This window comes from Antechinus flavipes, chromosome 2, assembly GCF_016432865.1.
Source record: "Antechinus flavipes isolate AdamAnt ecotype Samford, QLD, Australia chromosome 2, AdamAnt_v2, whole genome shotgun sequence".
NCBI classification, from domain to species: Eukaryota; Metazoa; Chordata; class Mammalia; order Dasyuromorphia; family Dasyuridae; genus Antechinus; species Antechinus flavipes.
In genome coordinates, this window is record NC_067399.1 from 160703534 (window position 1) to 160709020 (window position 5487).

At 37.6% G+C, this 5487-nt stretch overlaps 1 long non-coding RNA gene across 1 annotated transcript; it reads left to right on the top strand.

The window, feature by feature from the left end:
- Positions 1-1892: 1892 nt before the first annotated feature.
- On the top strand, positions 1893-4274 carry LOC127552418 (uncharacterized). Its single transcript, XR_007951372.1, has 3 exons — positions 1893-2062; positions 2586-2669; positions 4099-4274. It is a non-coding gene; the product is annotated as an uncharacterized LOC127552418 (long non-coding RNA).
- The last annotated feature ends 1213 nt before the right edge of the window (positions 4275-5487 follow it).

Sequence of the window (5487 nt, forward strand, 5' to 3'; positions counted from 1 at the left end):
CCAAAGAAGAACTAGTCATCATTATTGATCACAAAATAGATAATTTTGATTATATTAAGTGAAAAAGTTTTTGTACAAACAAAATGAATGCAGACTAAATTAGGAGGGAAGCAATAAACTAGGAAAACATTTTTACATCGAAAGGATCTGATAAAGGCCTCATTTCTAAAATATATAGAGAATTGACTCAAATTTATAATAGTTCAAGCCATTCTCCAATTGGTAATTTGGTCAAAGGACATGAACAATTTTCAGATGAAGAAATTGAAACCATAGCCACATGAAAAGGTGCTTCAAATCACTATTGATCAGAGAAATGCAAATTAAGATAACTCTGAGATACCACAACACACCTGTCAGATTGACTAAGATGACAGGAACAGATAATAATGAATGTTGAAAGGGATGTGGGAAACACTGATACATTGTTGGTGGAATTATAAACAGATCCAACCATGCTAGAGAGCAATTTGGAGCTATGTTCAAAAAGTTATGAAACTGATCCAGCAGTGTTTCTACTGGGCCTGTATCCCAAAGAGATCTTAAAGGAGGGAAAGAGACCCACGTATGCAAAAGTGTTTGTGGCAGCCCTTTTTGTAGTGGTCAGAAACTGGAACTGAGTGGATGCCCATCAGTTGGAGAATGGCTGAATAAATTGTGATATATGAATGTTATGGAATATTATTGTTCTATAAAAAATAATCTGGACCTCTATGAACTAATACGAAATGAAATGAGCAGAACCAGGAGATCGTTGTACATGGAAACAACAAGACTATAAGATGATCAATTCTGACAGACTTGGCTCTCTTCAATGATTCAAACCAGTTTCACTTGTGCAATGATGAAGAAAGCCATCTACACCCAGAGAGAGAACTATGGGGAAGAGGATGGAACACAACATAGAATTCTCATTCTCTCTGTTATCTGCTAGCATTTTTTTCCTCAGTTTTTCTTTTTCTTCCTTCTTGATCTGATTTTTTTTTGCACAACCAGATAACTGTATAAATATGTATACACATATTGGATCTAACATGTATTTCAACATATTTAACATGTATTGGACTACCTGTCAGATGGGAAGAGGGTGGGGGGGAAGAAGGGGAAAATTTGCAACAAAAGGTTATTCAAGGGTCAATGTTGGAAAAATTACCCATGCATGTGCTTTGTAAATAAAAAGCTTTAATTTAAAAAAAAAAAATCAAACTCCCTGAGAATGAAAGGATAAGGTTAATGCAGAGCCCTGGAAAATCTGAAAAAAAAAAAAAAAAAAAAAAAAAAAAAAAAAAAAGCCCAAGGTACATTGGAAAAAGTGCTGGATTAGGAGAACCATGGTTAGTTTCCATTCCCTGACACCCCTTGTGTGACTTACCTAACTTATCTGGCCTTAGAAGTTTAGGCTTTGTATGACAAATATGGAAATATCTTTAGAAGAATAGCACACATTTAACCTATATCATCATGTTGCTTGCTGCCTTAAGGAGGGGGGAGGAAAAGGAGAGGGAGAAAAATTTTGAGCATAAGATTTTGTGAAGGTGAATGTTGAAAACTATCTTTTCATATATTTGGGAAAATAAAATACCATTTAAAATTTAAAAAAAAAAAGAATTTTAGTCTTTACTTGGCCACCTTGTCTTTACTTTCTTCATCTGAAAAATGACAGGGTTGGGTTAGAAGACTTCAGAGGATGTGCTTGAATTGGCTCTGGCTCTCCCAGATTATTAAAATCCCACAATTTAACATTTCTACTTTAGATACTACAAATGCTTCAAATAAGAACTTGATTAGTTGCATTTTTGATTGTTTAAGACTGAAGAAAATGATGGAGAGAATTTTAATAATGCAAATTAAACTAGAGTGTGTATAGATACATATTCCTCTTCCTTCCCCACTCTCTCCCAGAGCTGGTTGTTAAACATTTACCAGCTCACCAGGTCCTCCTTGACTTGAAATCTATAATTTGTGTTTGGTCCTTGATCTTCTCCCAGTGCAGTCCAGGTGTAAGTAGCTTGGTACCTGATTTGGGCACTTGAGAGGAAGAAGAGGACTGAGAGCACTGCAGGTATAGATAAACAATAAACACAACTATAATAACATTTCCCATTTCTATAGCCCTCTTAGGTTTACCGAGGGCTGGACTGGATGAGCTGGCTCTTAGCTGCCTTCCTCTCTGATATTCAGAGATTCTGTGATTCTGCTCCTCCCGCTCAGCCCTGTGCAGGGCCTGACAGATAGTTGGAGGCTGGCTAAATTTATTGATAAATCCTGAGCATCCCTTGCCCAGGCAACAACACGAGTCAGGAAATGATTAAGTGCTTAATAGTGTGGTACACAGAAATGCCTTTTGGAGCTCAGAGAGAGAGAGAGAGGTGGTAGATCAATGAACGCTGGAATAGACCTTGAAGACTTTTTTGAGGAAGTGGGGCTTCTGGTGGGCTCTAAAGGTTAGGCTGAGGCATCAGGAAAATATGTCAACAGGTAAATGGGACAGTTGATTAGACTGGACGTGGTATATTCATAAAGAGACCTTCTCCTTCCTGCTTTTTCTTGCTCCAGCAATTCATATCTCTATCTTTAAAATACAGATTAGGGCTGGCCTCCTGTACCAGACTGGATAAGGCTCCTAATCTCCTTGTGATCCACTATAAACTGGTCCCATTCCAGAACAAGTAAGTTATTTATCCTGGGGTGAGGTGGGGTGGGGTCTGTGTTTCTGTTTTCCTCTTTTATCGGAGTTGAGGAATTTTATCTCCAGATCTTGGAGCTCTGAAAATCATCTGAGTGAGCACCTTGCTTTAAAAGACAGGAATGGATAGAATATAGTCCCTATATAGAGACCATATTTAGAGACAGATGAGGGTTTAAGTGGCTTGCTCATTATGGATTAAATGAATTGCTCAAGGTCACATAAACCTCCACAAGGATTGGGGTTAGCTTCTCCTTAACCCCATTCTGCTACCAATTTCCAGATACAGGTGAGGTACACATGGAAGTGTATCTGTGCAATTTGGAAATGAGTAAGGATACGATAGGAAAAAAGTTAAGAAGCCCTGGATGAAGTTTTTCTACTTATGGTAAATTCTCATTTCTTGTCCCAAAAGTCACAGGTGAGGTGCAATCTTGCCTTGTTACTTCCAGCCTCTTTAGCATGTTAATAGTGGTAAAAAATATTTACTTTTTTCCTGGGATTTTGAGGTTTACAAAGTACTTTCTTTGCTCACAGCAAAATGCATAGTTTGAACAACTATTGCATCCATTTTACAGAGTAGGAAAATGGGGCTCATGGTCATACAATTAGTAGGGGTCAGAGTTGAAACTTCTTCTGTGTTCTGGATACATACCACTCCCTACCCAGCTTGAACTCGGGAATAATAAAAATTAAAAATAATACTAGCTTGCATTTGTATAGTGTTTTAAGTTTTGCAATGTGTTTTACAAATATTACCTCATTTTATCCTCATAACAATCCTGAGATTTAGATTCCATTTCTCAGATGAGGAAATTGAGTTAAATAGAGATTGAGTGTTTTGGCCACAGTCACACAGCTACTAAGTGTGTGGAATTAATTGATAAAAGACCCTCTAGTGGGAATAGAGCCTTAAACTATATAAATTTGACTTTGAGAGCTATAGCTAAAAGTTTCAGGCATTTGTCCCTTTCTGTTTCCCACCACTTCTTAATTAGCATTTAAGTATTTCTTTTAAAAGTGACAATGGCTTTGAATTCTGTATCAGTTCTCTAGGGAAATTTAAATTAATAATTTATTATTATTGACTTACATTCTTTTGTTTCTGGGTTAGATTTCAGTGATTAGAATGTAAGCCCCCGACTCCCTCAAACAGTGGGGAAAAAAGGCCAGGCAGGGATGGGATCTGTGTTCAGGGTATTTAATCTTGTGTTTTGCAGTTTTTACTTTGTACTCCTTTTTACAGACAAATATCTTGTCAGATGGGAGATGCCCTTTCTCAAGAGATAGTAATAAACTCCTTTTTGCTTTTTCTTACTCTAAAGTCTCATTGTTTTTGTGGGCAATACTATCCCACACATAAATGTCTACATAAATAAACTGTATTTAATTCTATTCTTCCTGACTTGCAGTCCAGCATGCTCCACTGAGCCACTTAGAAGACTCACATAAGTACGGTTAAGACTATTTTATTCCATATTTTAGACCTTTTAAAAATCCAAATGAATTGTTACTCTTTTGTTTTGCTTTTAATTGTAAAGTATTCCTTTGTAGTTTGAATGGTATAGCACTAAATCTATATAACTCATTAACCTCTCTCTCTACCGCCTCACTCCTAAACCAAAACTCTTTAAAAAATTGCTTTACTTCTGATAGCTCCTACTTGAAGCTTCAGCCCTTAGTGCCCCTTTTCTCTAAATAGCTTTATTTGTTTTGTGTATGTTTCCTATGTTTATTTGTGTACATATTCTTTCTCTTTTCTTCCTTCTCTCTTTCCTCTCTCTTCTTGAGCTCTTCTTTCTCTTTTCTTTCACTTCTATCTTCTCTTCTGTCTTTCTCTTTTTTCCTTTTCCTCTCTCCTTCCTTCTGTCTCTTTCATTCCTCTCTCTTCCTCTTTTCTGTCTTTCTCTTCCTTTCCCTCTCCCATTCCTCTCTTCCTCTTTTCTGTCTTTCTCTTCCTTTTCTTCTCCCTTCCTTCTCTCCTACCTTTCTTTCTTTCTCCTTCCCCTTTCTTTCTCTTTTACCCTTCCTCCACTCCTCAACTCCCTCTATCCTCCTGTGTGCTCTTTGAGTGCAGAACTATTTTGAATTTTCAGTGCCTGGCACGTAGTAGGTGCTAAATATTAAGTGCTTGTTGATTGATATCCTAATGCTTTTTCAAACTTCTTGAAGGAACTGTAGTTTCCTCCCTTGTTTCTCCCTTTCCCTCCCCCAACTTCCAGACCTGTCATTCAGGAAACATATGGAACTGAAGTTTTTGGCAAACCACAGTGCTGTGGTTAGCTTACTTCAGGACCTGCTGCACATGTTCTGAATGAGGTTCCTTCTTCCTTTTACCCTGAGGAATCTGGGTGATGAGATGGATGGTGCTCTATATATAACAGGGCAGTGACAGCAGGAGCCCAGGCAATAAATAATGGTGGCTAAGTACTTCAGTAGTGCTTTGTCTGCAGAATAAAATTCCTAATCAGCTTCATGCATAACCAGGATATTGGCTATGAGTCTTGGCTAGTCTGTACTGGCAGCATTAGGAATTAGAACTTGATATAGTGCTTTGGTGGCTACAGGCTCTAAGTGTCTAAGTTACCCATGGGGGAGGCCCTGAAACTCCTTTGCAAGCTGTGTTCACTCTGGCAAATCATAGTTCTATTGGGATCCATTTCATAAAACCTAAGGGCCTCCTTTTTGCCTGTAGGAGGAAGTCTTAAATTCTTAACCCTTTAGTGCTTTAGAAACAACTACTTTATAAGTTTTTTTAGAATAAAAGGTAAAAAAAACTTCAATAAACAAACAACTTCCCC